At 45.5% G+C, this 19,712-nt stretch overlaps 1 protein-coding gene and 1 pseudogene across 15 annotated transcripts in view; both read left to right on the top strand.

Annotated features, from left to right (window-relative positions):
• Positions 1-9,542: 9,542 nt before the first annotated feature.
• LOC102977344 (60S ribosomal protein L17-like) lies at positions 9,543-10,110 on the top strand (annotated as a pseudogene).
• Positions 10,111-18,981: 8,871 nt separating this feature from the next.
• BCL2L11 (BCL2 like 11) overlaps positions 18,982-19,712 on the top strand; it is a 107,090-nt gene continuing 106,359 nt past the window's right edge. For all 15 annotated transcript variants that reach the window (XM_028496790.1, XM_055088896.1, XM_024129908.3 and 12 more), the window contains exon 1: positions 18,982-19,222. The gene's annotated coding sequence lies outside the window, so the exon portion shown is untranslated. The remainder of the gene's footprint in view (positions 19,223-19,712) is intronic.

Below are 19,712 nucleotides of genomic sequence, written 5' to 3'. Positions count from 1 at the left end.
CACTATCAAACTCTTAGAGGAAAGCATAGGCAGAACACTCTATGACATAAGTCACAGCAAGATCCTTTTTGACCCACCTCCTAGAGAAATGGAAATAAAAACAAAAATAAACAAATGGGACCTAATGAAACTTAAAAGCTTTTGCACAGCAAAGGAAACCATAAACAAGACAAAAAGACGATCTGCAGAATGGGAGAAAATATTTGCAAACCAAGCACTGACAAAGGCTCAATCTCCAAAATATACAAGTAGCTCATGCATCTCAATGTCAAAAAAACAAACAACCCAATCCAAAAGTGGGCAGAAGATCTAAATAGATATTTCTCCAAAGAAGATATACAGATTTCCATCAAACACATGAAATGATGCGCAACATCACTAATCAGTAGAGAAACGCAAATCCAAACTAGAATGTGGTATCACCTCACACCAGTCAGAATGGCCATCATCAAAAAATCTCCATACAGTAAATGCTGGGGAGGGTGTGGAGAAAGGGAGCCCTCTTGCACTGTTAGTGGGAATGTAAATTGATACAGCCACTATGGAGAACAGTATGGAAGTTCCTTAGAAAACTAAAAATAGAACTACCATATAACCTAGCAATTCCACTACTGGGCATATACCATGAGAAAATCATAATTCAAAAAGAGACGTGTACCACAATGTTCACTGCAGCACTATTTACAATAGCCAGGACATGGAAGCAACCTAAGTGCCTATCGACAGATGAATGGATAAAGAAGATGTGGCATATATATACAATGGAATATTACTCAGCCATAAAAAGAAACGAAATTGAGTTATTTGTAGTGAGGTGGGTGGACCTAGAGTCTGTCATACAGAGTGAAGTAAGTCAGAAAGAGAAAAACATATACCGGCTGCTAACACATATATATGGAATCTAAAGAAAAAAAAAGGTTCTGAAGAACCTAGGGGCAGGACAGGAATAAAGATACAGACCACAGACGTAGAGAATGGACTTAAGGACATGGGGAGGGGGGAGGGTAAGTTGGGACGAAGTGAGAGAGTAGCATTGACATACATACACTACCAAATGTAAAATAGATAGCTAGTGGGAAGCAGCTGCATCACATGGGGAGATCAGCTCGGTGCTTTGTGACCACCTAGAGGGGTGGGATAGGGAGGGTGGGAGAGAGATGCAAGAGGGAGGGGATATGGGGATATATGTATACATATAGCTGATTCACTTTGTTATACAGCAGAAACTAACACAACATTGTAAAGCAATTATACTCCAATAAAGATGTTTAAAAAATGTCGGCAATCACCAAATTGCTTTTCTTTCTTTCTTTTTCTCTTAATTAAAAAAAAAGTGAGATCTATTTTATATACATTGAAATGCACAAATGGTAATGGTACCGTTTAGTGAGTTTTGACAGATGAAAAGGTAGATTGCATAGTGCACACGCCATCCATCATCTAAGAAATTTCTCTCAGCCCTTTTTCTATTAATACCTTCCCTTCACTCCCAAGGTTCTGTCTTTGTCACCACTGCTCAGTTTGTTTGCTCTGGAGTTTCATAGGAATGGAAGTAGATAGACTGGATCTTCTGCTCAGCATGATGTTTATGAGATGTTGAGTAATTCATTCCTTCTTTTTATTTTCTGAGTAATATTTCATTGTATATATCTCTGCCAAACTCTCCCAACTCCCTCTCCCTCTCAAATGCTGACTTCTCTAGGACTCTGCTATGAGTCCAGTTCCTGCAGGCTGACTTCAGAAATTGGCCTTGTTACCTCCAGCTGACCTCAACTGCATCATTCCACAGTTATTAAGGTACAATGTCAGGGGCTTCCCTGGTGGCGCAGTGGTTGAGAGTCTGCCTGCCGATGCAGGGGACACGGGTTCGTGCCCGTGCCACATGCCGCGGAGCGGCTGGGCCTGTGAGCCATGGCCGCTGAGCCTGCGCGTCCAGAGCCTGTGCTCCACAACGGGAGAGGCCACAACAGTGAGAGGCCCACGTACAGAAAAAAAAAAAAAAAAAATGTACAATGTCCTGTCTGTACGCACCTGCGGGAAGAAAAAATTACTCAAGATTTAAGATCTTTTAATTTTTTTCTGCATTAAATGAGTTAGTGTTGAAAAAAATTGTTTATACTATTGTTGATGGACATTTAGGATGTTATGGATTTGGTGTTATTATGAATAAGATTGTCAGGATCATTTTTGTTCATTTTTTTTTGCACATATGTTTTCATTTCTTTTGGTAAATACTTAAAAGTGGTATTAATGGATGTTGTAGTAGATATTTATTTAACTGTCTAAAAAACTACTGTAAACAGTTCTCCAAAAGTTGTTATACCATTTACAACTTTACTAGCAGTGTATAAGAGTTCTGTTGTTCCACACCCTCACTGACATTTTGGTGTTGTCAACCTTTTTAATTTAGGTATTCCAGTGGGTATGTAGTAATATCTCATTGTGTATTAATTTTCATTTTCCTGATATTTAATGGTTTGGGGCACCCTTTTGAGTGCTTCCTTGTTTTTCACGTGTCTTTTGTCAAGTGTCTATGTTTAAATCTTTTGCCCATTTTAAACTGTGTGCTGTTGTTATTGTTTTTAAAAACACCAAGTTGTTAGGGTTTGTCATACATTCTAAATACAGGTACTTGGATTTTTCCCAGTCTGTAGCCTATTTATTCATTTTCTTAATAGTATCTTTTGAGAAGATGAAGTTTTAAAATTCGATGAAATAAAATTTTTAACTTAAAATATTAGTTTATAAATTTCCTGGGAAATAAAAGGGGCAAATATGATTTTGATTGTGATTGCATTAAATCTATATATCAGTTTGGGGAGAAGTGATATTTCAACAATTCATGAACATGGTATATCTCTCCATTTTATTTAATTCCCTCCAACAATGTTTTGTATTTTTCAGTAATAGAATCCTTGAACATATTTCACTAAATTAATTTCAAAAAATTTTAAATATGTTTTAAAGATCTTGCCAATGGTATATTTAAATTTTTCATTTTCTACATGTATGTTACATATATGTTCCATATTTAGTACACACACAATGAATTTTTGTACATTGACTTGTACAATAAGTTCACTAAAATCACTTAATAGTTCAAGTAGTTTGTTTGTAGATTCTCTGAGATTTTCTAAGTACTCAATAATATCATCTGAGAATAAAAACATTTTACTTCTTTCTTACCAATCTGTATTTTTTAATGCATTTTTCTTGCTTTGTTGCATTGGCTGAGACCTGCAGGTCAGTGTTGAAAGGAAAGATTGAAATGAGGCATCCTTGCTTTTTTCCTCAGTCTTATGGGGAAAGACTTCTATATTTTGATATTAACTGTAAGTTTTTCATAGCTGTAAGTTTTATCAGATTGCAGAAGCTCCCTTTTACTCCTATTTTGAGTTTCTATCTTGAATATTTTGTAATTTATCAAAAGCTTTTTCTGAATCAATTGTTTTCTGCATATCGATCATATAATTTTTCTCCTTGATTCCATTAATGTAATCAGTTACATGATTTTTTAGTTGTTGTTTTGTTGTTGTTGTTGTTGTTTTAATATCATCCAAGGTGCGTTTTGATTTTTTAGTTTTAAACCAGTCTTGCATTTTGGGGATGAATCCCACTTGGCCATGATGCTGGTCCATTTTATATATAGATGATTTTACATGCCAACACTTTGTTAAGGATTACTGTTTCTATGTTCATAAGGAATATTGGTCTTTTAGTTCCTTGTTATGATCTTGTTAGCTTTTGGCATCAGGGTATGCTGGCTTCATAAGAGGAAAAATAAGTTCCTCACCCTCTATTTTTTTTAAAGAGATTTTGTATAAAATTGTCAATGAGAGTTTTTATCTGGTGTAATACCCTCTGAGAATAAAGAAAATTGGGGGGCAATTTTTTTGTAGTGAGAGTCTATGGCAACAAATCTCCCAGTTTTTACTCATCTTAAAATTTTTAATTTCATCTTCATTTTTAAAGGACAATTTCACTGTAAGTTGAATTTTAGATTAATTTGTTATCCTATTGTCTTCTTTCTTTCCTTGTGTCTGATGAGAATTCAGCTATCATTCTTATCATTTTTCCCATGCATGAGATTAAGTTTTCTCTGACTAGGCTTACAATTTTTTCTTACCTTTTGTTTTAAGCAATTTTACTATGGTGTACCTAGGTATGGGATTTTTTTGTTTGTTTTAAAATTTATCTATTTTGGTGTTCATTGTATTTCTTGAATATATAGAGGATGTTTTATATCAATTTGGAAACATTTCAGCCATTATGTCTTCTAGAATTTTCTCATTCTCTCTGACATCTGGGATTCCAATTGTATGTATGTTAGGTTGCTAATATAATCTCACAGGGCACTGATGTTCCCTTCATTTTTTTTTTTCTTTTTTCTCTCTGCCCCACTTAGAATAATACTGATCTGTTTTCAAGTGTACTAATCTTTTTCTGCAATGTTCATTCTGCTATTAAACCCATCTGTGAATGGGTTTGTTTCATTTTACAATATTTTCAATATTTAAATAAAACATTTATTTTATTTCATTTTTAAATAGTCCTTTTTTCAGTTCTAAAATTTTCGTTTCATTCTTTTTTAGAGGTCACATTTATCTCATGAAGTATCCCATTTTAATCTATTATATCCATTGTTTTCTTATAAATTCTTGAATACATTTATAATAATTTTTTTTAAATTTTGCTAATTCAAATAACTGGTCATCTGTAAGTTTGCTTTTACTAATTGTACTTTCTCTAGATTTGGGGTTATATTTTCCTGCTTCTTTGCAGATCTTATACCTTTTTATTATACTCCAGACACAATGTATAACAGATTTTATTTTCTTTTGTTTATTTCCTTTTCTTTTGTCTGGTGGTTAGGGTATGGGGCTGATCATTAGGGCTCCAGAGTCAAGTTGAGCAGGGGCTGCTTTAATTAGCCCAGCCCCCATCCCCACCCCCATACTGCCTTTTCGGTCCTGTCAGCAGTTGAGTTGGCAGGATGTTGGAACACAGTCTCAGAAATCTTTGATTCAATTTTGGGTTCAACTTCTGGTTGTTACCATGGGAGCTAAGTTCTCTTGAATCATTTTACATCTTAACTAGAAGTCCTCCCAAATTGCTTTTGAAATCATTTGGTTGATGAAATTCAAAATGCCAGGACCAATGGACACAGAATTTCTCCATAATAACTTGGGACTCTTACTGTATATTTAGTTCTGGCAGTTTGTGTAGCTTCTGCTTCTTGAAAAAAATAGTTTGACTGAAAATTATTCCTTCTTGGGTATGTTCACATTTCTTTGGGTCTGTACTTATATGGCTGAACTATCAGCTGATTAAAATGCCATAATCTCATGTATGAAAACGTGTGAAGCTAGTAGTGAAGTTTTACTTTAACCACCTAATTTAATATTCTTTCTCGGTTCATGTAAATGCCTTTGTAGAAAATGCTACCAAGGGCGGCATTGTGGTTACTTTAATTCCATTGCCAATACTTTTATATGGTTTCCTGTATTCTAAAGGGAAGGCTATATGCACTTGTCTTCTTTTTAAACTTTTCCTCTTATGAATCAGTAGCAGTATGAATAAATGTCAGAAGTTCTTATTAAGTGGTTAAAGTTGATACCTCTGTCTCAGCGTTCTTGATTTAAGTAATGATGATTAAGCAGACTTTGTATTAGAAAATGCCAGAGTTATAAAAAAATTGTTTTTTATTACTAAGTAAAGAACACACAATAATAATAATATTTATAAATACTCTGTGCCAAACTCACTTGGTTCTGACATTTTAGAGGTAAGGAAGTCACAACATCAGCATTCAAAGTCCCACTCCTTTACTAAAATGGGCTTTGCCAGTAATACTTAGAAAAGAACAGAATTATGTACTCTTTGGTCGAGAAACATTGCAATAGGAAAAACACTTGGAAGGTAAATTTATCTCTCCTCAAAATAAACTCTCTAGTTAGGCTAAATGAAGGCATTTTTGTTGTTGTTTTTGTTTGGTAAGGAATGCAATTTCTCCATTCTAACATCTCAGACTATGCTAAACATTTTTATCAGAAGAAGAAGTAATCAGCATAAAATATAATTAATATTGATTCAGAGAAAATACTAAGCTGGAGTCCTGATTATTTAACAGAACCACAGAATTTCATTTCATGCTAATGAAACTTGGCCATAGCAACCATGAGAATGTATGTGTTCTTGAGACCAAGAAGCTAAGGGCTGGCCCCGCCTTGAGGAGCTGGCCAGTGGTCAATAGAAACAGAGCAGAGCTCCCCTTTCCCATGGTTGTTGGGTAAATTGACAGGGCTAGAAGCACAGCACACAGTGTGCGATTCTGCCCCACGTAAAGGTTTCAGGTATGTTTTTCTTTATGTTGACCACTAGCCTGGAATTTGGGGCTAAGGTGGCAGATTAGCTGTTACAGACCTACCATTCTGACCCTTTAGACAATGTTTGTCTACAGAGGCAGGCAATTCTGCAAGAGAGGTGAATGGATGGGAGAGAAGTTGGAAGTCTTCACAACAAGTGGTACCAGCTGCAGGGTAATTACTTGATTGAGGCCATTTTCACTCATCACTCTTTGACAGTCAGCCTGTTGCTCTTTGAAGGGATTTGACCTGTGTTTGGTGACTTAAGGAGTGGACCAGAAGAGCAGGAAGGCCTGTGTAGGAGGAGAATCCACAGAGCAAGTGGCCCTCTGTCCACAGGTAGAGAATCTGTTGTTTCTTGAAGACCCTTGTATCGGAGCCTCATTGGCTTGTTTTCTGAGGGTTGAAGCCTTGTCCTTCTTGGGAAGAGCATCAGACTGGCCCTTTCACATCATGGCGGCTAGCTCTGAAGCCAGTGTCCTCAGCACCTTCCTTCAGAGGCAATATCTGAGAGCCCTCTTGCACCACCCATTACTGTCCTAAGTCCTCTTGGGGAACCTGAGGCAGTGCTTTTGGTCAGATCCATGCTTTCCACGTTGGACACATGTGGAGCATTGATTCTGACTTAGGGAGAATAGCACAGGTCACGTGTTTGGTACAGTGGTGGAGGCATTTCCTCAGGGCAACACCCTGTACCCTCCAGAGACTGGGAACAGTGAGGCACTGGGGGAAAGACGGAGGCAGAATGGAAGCTGTGGAAGCAGAAAGCTCTGGATGAAAACCCTAGTTGTCCCAGTTATGAGGTGTGTGACTTGGAGCAAAATCCTAAACTCTTTAAGCCTCGGTTTCCTCATCTGTAAAATGGGCTGGTAGCTGACAGACTTGTTATGAGGACTAAAGGAGGCAGTTAATATAAAGGCCTCGTCTGTAACCTGGCACACAGTAGATATCCAGTAAATGGCCATCTCAGGGAGCAGAGCACAGAACGCCTGGGTCACATAGCTGATAGGCCGCCGCACGGTGTTGTTATAAAGATGCTGGAGATGCAGGGATGCTGCCACATCAAGGCAGCCGAGTGGCTCCCTCTGTACCTTTACGTGTTCAGCCACCTGGGAAGGGGTGTGGAAAGCATGGACCCTACGCAGAAGAGGTGACTCCTTGGCAAAGGCTGGGGGGTACCAATCTACGACATGTCCACTGGGGACTAGGATTGAACAACACAAGCATGGGGTAGCAGCAGAGGCTAAAGGCAGGCAAAGGTGGCCAGAGGCACCTGGCAGAATCTCAGTTATATGTCCCAGCAGCAGTGAAGGCTGTAAGTGACAGGCACGAGCAATATGGAAACCTCACTTCACCAATCACTTCAACTTATTCCCTCATCTCATCTTTTAGATTGAAAACTATTTGTCGATTAACTGTTTTAAGCTTCCCCTTCTTTGAAAGTTTCTGGCTCATTTTCTAGTTAATCCAAAATAAGTCCGTTGAAGAAGAAGGGGCAGAAAATTACGTGAATAGCGCCCCCAATATCTAACAATGCCTTAGAAAGTAAAGACTGGCTACATAGAGATTCCTTTTGAAAAGTATGTGTAAATGCTATCTTATAACAAGTGTATCTGTGGTTTGGTTTGGTAAGGTTACAAGTTTCCACTTCTGTGCTTTAACCAGCTACAGTCATTGGTACCAAGAAGGACACTCTTGCAAATCGCCTTTAGGACACACACATGATGTCATTTCACACATGAGGAAACAGGTCAGGGAAGGCTATTGGCCCACGGTCACAGGATGAGGGAGTGGTGGAGCCTCATTCCACCCCTTGGCTGCCTGGTGTGCTTTCGTGAGAGAATTCTCTGCAAACCCATCACCCCTGATTTCCCAGGCATCTGGGGGTCAGATGCCCGTGTAAACCTTTTCCTCTTATCATCCACGCACATGAAATGCTAGCGATGTAAAATCTAGCTCTGCTATTGGAGGTACCTGATCTGAGTAGCATCTATGTGGTAACGAGACATATAAGGACAGGTATTATTCTTTTATTTATTTATTTATTTATTTATTTATTTATTTTGCGGTACGCGGGCCTCTCACTGCTGTGGCCTCTCCCGTTGCGGAGCACAGGCTCCGGACGCGCAGGCTCAGCGGCCATGGCTCACGGGCCCAGCCGCTCCGCGGCACGTGGGATCTTCCCGGACCGGGGCATGAACCCGTGTTCCCTACATCGGCAGGTGGACTCTCAACCACTGCGCCACCAGGGAAGCCCACTATTCTTTTATTTTTAACCAGCCCAGACCTCCTGAAAGATATGCTCCAAAATATCACTCTTTAAAATCAGTTTTTCCAAAAAAATAAAATATAAAATAAAATTTTAAAATAAAATCAACGTTTCCAATGGGTTTACTACCCTTTTGTAAGGCAGGTCGTCCTTTCCTCGAGGTCAGCGTAGGCATGGGAGGCCATTCTGTAGGTGATGGTGGAACTTCCCCTGGTCTTGGCTGCACTCTTTCAAGGCAGCCAAAGCCAGAAGGGGTCTCAGAGTGCAGGGGGCAGCCACTCGGCCATCGTTCTCCCTTGGCAAGTCGAGCAAAAGCCTGAACAGTGCCATGTCACCTGCCAAGAGCAGCTGTGTTCTTCTCCTGTGCCCTGACATTCTGTTATGGACCCAAGAGTGAGTTTTGGAAGAGATTTTAATGACATCCAGAAAGATATATCCTTTTGCTGCCTGACGCAGTCAAAGCACTGTCAGAGGAGGCCAGTTACAACCAGAGATTTAAATAAGAACTGGAGTCTCAAAACATAATACCCCAAATGTCCAAGCTTCAGTTGAAAAACAGTCATCCGACCAAGAACAAGGAAGATCTCAAACTGAATGAAAAAGGACAATCAATATATGCCAAGAGATGACAGATGTTGGAATTATTTGACGATTTTAAAGCAGCCGTCATAAAAATGCTTTGACCAGCAATGATGAATACACTTGAAACAAATAAAAAATAGAAAGTCTCAGCAAAGAAATTGAAACTGTAAAGAAGAGTGAATGGGAAATTTTTGAACTGAAAAAATATTATATATATATATATATATATATATATATAATAGTCATACATAGATAATACAGATGAGAATTAAGCATTCAGGGAAAATAAAAGTGACAGAAAAGCAAATGGAGGGCTTTTCCGGTAAGCGGCCTGAGGTGACCTCTAAAAATGGTTCGCTATTCACTTGACCCAGAAAACCCCACAAAATCATGCAAGTCAAGAGGTTCAGATCCTCATGTTCACTTTAAGAACACTTGTGAAACTGCCCAAGCCATTAAGGGTAGGCATATCTGAAAAGCCACCAAGTATCTGAAGGATGTCACTTTAGAGAAGCAATGTGTGCCATTCCCTCGTTACAATGGTGGAGTTGGTAGGTGTGCCCAGACCAAACAGGGCTGGAAGCAGGGTTGGTGGCCCAAAAACAGCGCTGAATTTTTACTGCACATGCTCAAAAATGCAGAGAGTAATGCTGAGCTTAAGGGCTTAGATGTAGATTTTCTGGTCACATCCAGGGGAACAAAGCCCCCAAGATGCGGTGCAGGACTCACAGAGCTCATGGTCAGATCAACCCATACATGAGCTGTCCCTGCTGCATTGAGATGATCTTTACTGAAAAAGAACAGATTGTTCCTAAACCAGAAGAGGAGGTTGCCCAGCAGAAAAAGATATCCTAGAAGAAACTGAAGAAACAAAAACTTATAGCCCGGGAATAAATGCTGCGAAAAATAAATGCAAATAAAAGTAAAAAAAGAAAGCAAATGGAGGGAATCAGTATCTAGCTAGTACCTACTATGTGACAAGGCCAGTAATGCTAAATGCTTTATTATTACTATTATTATTATATAATATAAATATATTATTACATATTTATTACTTAATCCATACAAAACCCTAAGAGAGAGATAATATTCTCTTTCTACAGATGCAGAAACTGAGGCTTGGCAAAATGAAATGACCTGTCCAGGTTCTTTCGACTAACATAGCAACTATTTTAGGATGGCTTTACAAAGGCAGTAAATCTGTAACCAAGTACAGAAGAGACCTGGTTCAGTTGCAGTGTGTCAAGAGAGGGAGAATGGAAATGTGGTCCAGATCCCAATGGTGAAGAGTGTCTTGTGGAAGGCAAGATAAGTTTCCTTGGCCGCAAGTAGAAAGTGCAGATTGTGCTTGGATGGTGGATGAGGAAACTGGTTATGGGAACTCAAAACATCGAGTGCTGCTAAAGGACTCAAGTTCACAATTGGTCATTTTACCTTAACCTGAGAAGCAGGTGGACGTGATTCCAGGCTTTGGGGAAGAAGAATGATCAGATCAAAAAATACTCGAGGAAGGTAACCTTGCACAGCAAGAATCTAGAGAACGTAATGAGGGTCTGAATAAAGGGGCTACGGAAAAGAGTGGAGAGGGTTCTCGAACCAGCTTCCAGGATAAAAATAAATAGAGCGGAGAAACCCTGGATGACTTTTCCATGGCTGATGAAGACAGACCACAAAGATGAATCGACCTTTCTCTTGATGAGAAATGTTTGAGGTGTACCTGAGGCATGTGCGCTGATACCCCTGATACCCATTTCATTTAACATTTTCAACAACTATTTGGAGAAGGTGGTTCACTGAAATGAAGCAATACATTCTGATATTGTTTCACGCACATGCGCGTGCACCCATTATTATGAAAGGTTTCAGACGTCTCAAAGGGGTCGAATCATAAGGTAAGGTGTCTCTGTACCTATTTCCCAGCTTGTCACTTTCACGCTGCCATCCTCTCCCAAGTGGAGTCCACCAGCTCAGTTGTTGAAAAACATAGGTGTTGATGTATACCTTCGTCTCTAAGGAGGATGCTCTTTACAGCTGTTTTAAATGAGAAAATTTAGGCATCATAGAATAAAGAGAAATCCAACCAGATAGAAGTGGCAAGTCATGCATCCATGTACCCATGCCTGATTTCACATCCTGTCAACTCAGCCCCCCGAGTTTATGTGTAAATGGACAGGTTCACATTGAAACTTAACCTGGATATGAGTTTCTTGGAAGCTTTTAGAGGCCTTGATAATGGTATTTTGGGGATAAAGAGTTGATAACTTTCTGCTTCGCTGCCTTTTGCAGCTTACACTGTGGCCTTCACATAAGTACCTCATTCCATCCTCTCAGCCACTTTGGGGATCAGACCTGTCACCCGCACTCTAGAGTAGACAGACTCCAGGCCTTGGAGATGAACGCCTGCTGGCCATCCTTGTTTAAGACATCTCTGGGAGTCAGGAAACACTGCAGTCCTGGTGAAGTGAGGTGATAAAGAGGCACCCGTCCATCACACAGGGTGCCTCTGGCTGGGCCTGACCAGACCCCATCTGTTTCCCTCTACTAATGGCACAGGAGAACTTAAGCATTTACAAGACTTGGGATCCCTAGTTGCAAATATTTTCTGTCTTTTTTCCCCGTCCTTGACACTTTGCTTGTACTGAGGATTTATGTTGGAGGCTAAAGCCCCTCACAGAGATGCTGAAGGAGTGGAAGATGGTTATAAGGCAAGTCCTGGTGATTTGCCTTCTAAGCTGCACTAGGGAAGTGGGCTAGGTGGTGGCCTGCAGTGAGACCTCCAGCCTGCTATTCAAATTCTCTCCCAGATACCCACTAACTGGACACTCATCTGGCTTTATAAGCTATTCTTTCAGGACTGACATTCTCTCTTTTCCATTAAGCCTGTGGGTCAGCTATACCTGTCAACTGCTTTAATTGTACAATTACAGCACTGTCCTCAGATAACTAAGGTAAGAAGGTAGAAGTGCAGCTGAAGATAACCCCAGTGATGGCAATTTGAACTACAGTTTTTTTTGTTTCAGTTACCTATTGCTGTGTAACATACAACCCTAAAACTTAGTGTCATGAAATAACAGTTGTTTATTTCTTGCAATTCTGTGAGTAGGCACCCTGGGTTCTAGTATAGTTCTTCAGCTAGTCTTAGGTAGGGTCACTGCAGTCATCTGAGTTTAACAGGCCTGAGGGCCTCACTCACGTATCTAGCAGTGGGTCTGGCTCTTGGCCAAGGCACCTCGGTCCATCTCCACATAGCCTCTCATCCTCCAACAGACTGGGCTTCTGCACAGCAAGGGGTCTCAGGGTCCCAGGGAAGCAAGAGCAGGAGTTGCAAGGCTTCCTGAGGCCTAAGCTCTGAAACTCACACAGTGTCACTTTCTGCACATTCTATTGGTCAAGTCACAAGGCAGCCCAGATTCAAGGGATGGAGAAAAAGACTCTCTCACGGTGCCCAAGCAAGAAAGGGGCTAGTTAAGGGACATTTCAACTTGGGGTAAGGGACTTTACACAAACAGAGAACAGCATAAGGTCATCTGGTCCTGGGAACAGAGATGTGGGGATATGGGAAGAGGCAGGAAAACCTTCTGCACAGAGTCTTAGGAATAGCTGGGGTGTTGTAAGCACACCGGGTACCTCGCACCTTGGGCGTCTGTTGTATAATTAACGCCAACACCATGGAAAAATAGAGTTTGTTTAGAGGGCTGTAAAGCTTAGTCACTGCCCATCCTAGGCCATCCTGCGCTCCCAGCTGGAGGAAGGAAAATGCAGGGAGAGTCAGAAAGAGGAAGAAAAAACTAATCGACTGCAACCAGGTGGGGATGGAAGGCAAAACCGATGTTATAAATCCCTCCCCCCAAATCCACATATTCACATACCCACATACTGTCCCTCCCTCTTGGGCTGTTTCCTGTTTCTTTAAAGTAGACATTCTCAAATCCTGCTCCCTGGATACTTTGAGTGGATCTCATTTTCTTATTTTTAGACCAATACTTCCCTTGCTTTGGGGCTGTCCTTTAAAAAATTTTATGCCAGAATTTATAACTTGTTCATATTCTCTTATTTTTAAAGGGCACTTCTCCATTGATGTTTTTTCAAAAGCTGGTGAGTATTCTTTGTAAAGAGTTGGGTGGTCTTGGGGTGCTTTATCCAGCACAGTTGGCTCACATACTGGCAGGATGGGGTGAGGGAAGGTGGCTACAGTATGTACCATTTTTATGCTTACAGTATGGAAGTATACGTTTGGTAATAAAAGTAAACTTGTATAGTACTTGGCTAAGTCCTAAAGGGCTCTCTGGTCATAAGAAAATGCTGGAATTGAGTACTAATCAATGCTACAGTAGTTACCTACGTTTACTTTGTATGAAGATCGTATTTGTAAAAAATCTCTAAAACTGCTCAATAACTCCACGAGGTAGGAGGCCTGTCTCTGCAGTGTGCGCCTCTGACTCCAGTGCCCAGCAAACCCCTAACACAGGGTGGACTACGGTACATACTTTGTAAGTAAAAGAATGATCATTATTATTATCGTCCCCAGAGGCAGAGGTGGGAGGCTACCTGGGACCAGAGTCAAACGCCTTATACTAGGAATGATGCCTGATCCTTCCATCTGGACACTAATCATCGTGGGTTCGTGTTGCAGTCTGTGACACACAGAGAAAGCAAGAAGGAGGGCTCTTTCACACAGCCCCAGAAATTCAGGTTTAGAAAGAATCTTAGCAATCAACAGTCTTCTCAGTCAATCCAGTATTCCTCTTTAGAGTGTCTTTGGAGGGTTTGGTCCCTGAACACTTACATGCAAGGAAACCCTCTTTTTCACCAGCCATTGGAGTCCTTTTTCATAAAAAATCTACTTTATTCTCACTCTTAAAGGTGTAAAAATATCGAATAGAAACCTGCCTCCTGTAATTTCTACCTCTGGACCCTTATTCTGTGATCGGCATCAGACAGACCAAACCCGTATTCTCTTCCACACAGCGCTCATTCGAATAATTGAATTTCCCCTGTTGCGGAATAGGTGACAAAACTGGTTGAGTTTCATAATGCTAACCCAAAGGAAAAATCGTCTTGAATAATATTACGATACGTGGAAAGTTTAGGGATTTGTACACCGTCGCATGGTTTTGAACTGTGTGGGTAGAGACATTGAGAGTTGACAGATTAGTCAGGGATTTGTCAGGAGTATTAATTACAAACTTTGAAATCTTGGTCAGTGAAAGTTCATCATAGTGCATCTTGCAAATATGATCAAAGTCTTTTCAGTACTGATTTGATGATGCTTAACCACAGTGTGTAAAGAATGAAGGTTTTCATTAGAAATTACTGACGTAATAGAGCACGCTGTAAGGGAAGATGGATTGTTGGACTATTAAAATTCATGCTGTTCCCCCACCCTACCCCACCCCTCTTTGGGGGGGGCCCTACTCTCATTGTCTCTGAACACCTGAAATGGCGTTTTAAACTGCTGCAGAGACGTGTCGTCTTAACAGTATTAGTGTGGCTCAGCGATGACCACCGCCATGAGGGCACAGGTGGGGCTGGTGTTAAGTGATGTATTTAAAACCATAAAAACCTGGGGGCTAACTGTAATTTGGTGAACGAAAGAAATTTACGGCTGGCTGAAAACCTGAAAAATGGAGGAGTAAAGTGTGTAGCCGGTAAGTGGAAAGGAAAGCAGTTCTTCTGTCTTGCCCTTGTCAAGGTTTAGGAAAACAATCTATTATTTTTGAGAGCTTTTTTTTTTTTTTCTTTCTCCTGGCACCTAAACCATGGAAAATGAAATAAAAACACACTGAATGCAGCTCCTCCAAAATCACTGCATTTCCCTCTCCCTTCTGCAAGGAAGACTTATCCGTGCCTTCCAAAGGTTCTCAGAACATGGAGGGTGTCAGCGGGGTTCTTTTGTGCTAATTTCCCGCAGGTAGATTTCCCGCAGCAGCCAGGTGGAAGGCACACAAAGGTGCCAGCGCCTGGTCTTGGTCCCCCGGTCCCGTTGTGCTGGTGTTTCAGGAAGCATGGCCTGCTGCCAGCCATGGGTGGGAGGTGCTAGTCCCGATAGAACTGGGGCACGTCTTCTCTGGTTCACCTGTTCTGATGCTCTTCCTGTTCAGTTGCCTCTGTACGCCAGACGGTGGCACCCCAGGCACTCCAGAGGTGGAATGGAGGAAAAGGGAAAGAACTGGAGGAGAGGTGGGGGGAAGGGGATCGGAGGGGAGAGAAGGGGTGGAGAGAGAAGGGCTGGAAAGGGGAAAGTTGATAAATTCTCTGATTTTGGTCTCCGGCTGCCAGCTAACTTGGAACCCACCCCTACCCCTTCACGGAATAAGCGGGCTTCTGCCAGACTAATTGTCAGAGTTAGGAATTTCTAAGATGAAAAAGGCTTGTGACGGTGACCAACGGCCTCTAGCCTCCTGGGTCCCAGGAAATCGGAAGGGAAACTAGTGTCGGCGGCTGCTCGGTGTGCCGGGGCTTCGGGGGTGGGCGTAAAAGCCGCTGGCACCAAATCGCTAAGAGTGAGCACATCTCTTTGTGTCGTGTTTTGCAGTTGCTCTATTTGTACAGCTCACTGAAGGATGATGCCCTGAGGGTGATCTCCGCTTTTAACATCCCACACACCTCCCTCCACGCACCAATCGCTGGAATCGCCAACCCGATGGCCTCCTGGGCCTTCTACCCCAGCAACCCTGGCCCGGGAAGGAGCGCGGTCTCCGCGGCCCAAGCTGGGAGCCAACTTATAGCGGGGGTCGGGGGAAGGGTGGTGGCCCGCCGGCAGCTGCCAGAACGCTTCTCAGACGCCTGGAGCCCAAGGCCGGCTGGCACGTGCTGGGCCGCGGCCCTCAGGGATTTTGGTAGTGCAGTGGGGGTCCCGCTGAGGCTGGCGAGGCGCACTTCGGCTGTTGGGAAAGGGAGCCAGGTGGCAGCCCCGAGAGTGTGGCGTTTTACCCTCTCCTTGTAACCACGACTGGCGGGGCCATGCCCTACTGCCGCCTAAGTCACCAGATCCCCCTAGACAGAGTGGGCTCCCCTTCGAGTGCGCTCCAGAACCGGTTGCCACCAGAGGCCTCCCGTTGTCAGTGGTGACTCAGATTCCCAGTGATTTGGGAAGACTGTTGTGCTGGGTGGAAAGAAATAAAACTATGAAAATCAAACACCCGCGGGCAAAGGTTCAGTCCAGCAAGTGGTGCTTTTCCAGCCCCCCTGGGCTCCGCGAGGAAATACACGAGAGGGGAGAGGGAAGTGTGAGCCTGGAGTTTTGCTCTGGGCAAAGCTTGTCTCTCCAGGGCAGGCAGCTTCCGGAGGGACCGCAAGACAAAGCGCAGAAAACGTTTTGACCGAATCAATGTGTAATCTATTCTTGAGACGAGCAAAGATACAGATGAAGTTGAATAAAGATATTAAGCGTTAAGAAGGTTCCCGCTGCTTGCAGAGGACGGGGAGTTGGAGCAGGGCGATACACTGCAGTTAAGTTGGTTTCGGAACTTGGAGAGACCACGCCGGCGACGCCTGTGGTTCCAGCGAGGGCCGTAGATGTCGCCCGACTTCATTCTTGCTTTCAGTCCAAGCCATCCTCCGTTCTCCCTCTCCGCATCTCGTGGAGGAGGCAGGAGGGGACACCGCTCTGCTTGTGTCTGCAAAGGCGACATCCAGGACCGGAGCGGAGACCTAACGCCCACCCGCCCTGCTCTAGACTCGGACTCTGCGGGACAGGGCGGAAAGGGCTCGTGGTCACCCGATGCCAGGCGCTTGGCCGAAGCTCCCCGGCACAGTCTGCCGAACTGCCGCCTCCGAGCCGACCTCCTGCTTGTGCCCCAAATAAGAGCATTTAGACGGTTGCTTTGCCCGACTCCTTTGTGTGTGTGTGTGTGTGTGTGTGTGTGTGTGTGTGTGTTCGTGTGTGTTCACAGGGTCACTAGAGCAGACGACGCGGGGGCGGCGGAGCTGCACAGAAGCAGAAGACAACCATCAGGGTTTTTTCTGTGTGGTTCTTTTCCGGTCCCTGTCTGCGTCGTCCAACTCACGGAGAGCGCGGAGCACTCGGGCGCGCGGCGGGTTTGGCGCTCTTCTCCTGCACAGCAAGCTGGTCCCTGTTCCCCGGGTGCCACGATAGGCGGTTAAGGCGCAGAGTTTGCCTGTGGCCGCCACCTGTAACCGCTTACGGGAGCTCCAGATGCGGGCACTGTAGTCCTCTCGCCTCTGCGTCTGCTTCGCCACATCCACACCCACGTCCTTTCCCTCCTGCAGCGAAATCCCCGGGGTGGAGCCCGGCGCGCGTTCTCGAGGCCTCCTTCACCTCGCTAAGGACTCCCGGGAGGATACGCTGAGAAGACTTTGACCTGGGGCTGTGTTGCCACGCAGACGTTCCGTATCTGCTTACAAAACATAAAAGTTGACCAAGGTGGCCAGACGGCGGGACAAGTCGTCACTGTCTTGCTTCTCGGCACCGAGGCACCCTTCTGAGGTGCCGGTTAGGAAGGCCCCTAAATTGAGTCTGTAGTCCATCTAGCCTGGTCTCTCCCGCGGCGGGATGTTCCATCTCCCAACCGATTTGCCCCCCACTACTCCGCTGCGGGCCTCTCAAAACCAGGGGAGCCCAGGAAAGGGCAGAAGTGGGAATTCAGGACGCATTTAAATGTCAGGGGTGCGGACCTAGAGGAGGACCAGGGTATTCACGGAGCTTGGTCTTCCGGGGAAGGAGCGGGAGTGGGGCCTTCGGACACAAAGGACAAGGGGGATGGGGACTCGCAGGTTGGAAGAGTGGGAGGTATTGCCCTCTCCCTACTGCTCTCCACGGCGCCGTCCGAAGCCCTCGGCGCTGTCTTCTCTGGCCGTAACACGCCCAGGGACGGTTCCTGGACGGTTCTCTTAGAGCCCAACAAATCTCGAGTATCCCAACCAAGTGGAGGCACCATCCTCTCTCCCACCTGGAGGCCACGACTCTTTCAGTTCTTTTTTCTTAAAATGATTTTTTTGAGTTCTTTTTTCATTTCCCTATTTCACCTGCTCTGCGCTCACTCGCTTCCCGCCTCGCACCAGGGCTGCGGAAAAAACGCCTCCGGGGATCGTCCTGGCCCTTTTCTCAACTCCCCACCAAAGGATATGCCTCTTACCGGAGGTTCGGCGCGGGAGAAAAACAAGGTGCCCCTGTGGGGTGGCTTAGAGAGGGCGTCTAAAAAGTACCGCGTGAGGCGAGGGCGAGGAAGATGAGCAACCTGGAATCTGGAAGGGAGGAGAGCTCAAAGACACCCCGCTCAGCCTTAGACCCGCGTGTTCCCGAGGACCCACCCAGTCCTGGCGCCTGCCCCAGGGCGGCGGAGAGAAACTCCCGAGGCAGAGCCTGGGCTCAGGGGCGCCTCCTGAGGCTTTCCGCTGGCGGCAGCGGCCGGGCCTGGCTCCGAGTGTGCCCGGAGCACCCCCTCTGTTCCACTCGCACGCCGTGGCCACCACTGGATTGCCGGGGGGGGAGTGGCGGCGGGGAAGAGAGGAGAGGGCACACTTTGGGGTGGGGGATGGGTGCGCACAGAGCAGTCCGCAGCCCAAGTCACTCCAGTAAACACGCCCGGCAGGGGCAGGGACGGCGGCGCGCGCAGCTGGGAACCCAGCAGGGACACCCCCGCCTTTACCTGTCCGTGCTTGCAAGCGCCGGCGGCCGCGGCGCCGCGGGGGCGGGGCTTGCCAGCCCGCGCGCCGGGCGGGACTTAGTGGGGGCGGGGCCCGCTGTGATTGGGCGCGAGCGCGGGGCCTCCAGCATGAGCTGGGGAGCAAAGTCACGCAGGTTTCATTTCGCTCCGCGCAGCTTCCAGGTTTCGAGCTTGCAGGAGCGCCGTGTCCCTCGTCGCCGCCGCCGTCACCAGATTCTCTCAGCCGCCCTGAGCGCCCTGCCCTCTGAGGCCAGCATCGCTTCAGACTGCTGGATTCGCCTCGCTCCCGCCGCCGCCGCCGCCACCGCTTCGGTGCCCTTCCCCTGGCTCTAGTACCCCCAATGTCTGACTCTGACTCTCGGACCGAGAAACGCAAGGTAAATACTTCCGAATCCCGGGGAGCAGGCCGGCTACTGATGGAAGATTCGCGCGGGAGCCAGCACGGCGCCACCTCCAGCACGCTTCCCGCGCACGTGCAGGCAGAGGCGCGCGTCCCCGTCCGGCTTGTCGCGCGGCAGGAGGCGGTCACCAGTGAGGGTCGAGTTCCCTCCCCAGGCAGGTCCTCTTTGGGAAGGGGTCGTCCGCACCGAGGCTGCGAGCAGTTAGTCGAAGTACGGCTCGGGCGGGGATGCGGCGCGCGGGGGTGGTGAAGCGTCTCCGGGCCGGTTGGGAGAGGCCGCGCGTGTCCTCCGCACTGACCCGGGAGCTGGGGACCACCGCGCCGGACTGGGCTGCGCGCCCAGCCGTGAAGTCTCGTCGCCCGCCCGCCTGCCCCGGCGGCGCACGAGTAGCTGCCGCGAGGTACGAGCCGGTCTCGCGTCTCGGCTTTTCTCTGGCGCGGGCCCGCTGTGAAGGATTTATGGAACA

The sequence above is a fragment of the Physeter macrocephalus genome, chromosome 12, assembly GCF_002837175.3.
Source record: "Physeter macrocephalus isolate SW-GA chromosome 12, ASM283717v5, whole genome shotgun sequence".
Classification (NCBI taxonomy): domain Eukaryota; kingdom Metazoa; phylum Chordata; class Mammalia; order Artiodactyla; family Physeteridae; genus Physeter; species Physeter macrocephalus.
The sequence above is the reverse complement of the archived record's forward strand: the minus strand, read 5'-3'. Positions and strand labels throughout refer to the sequence as shown.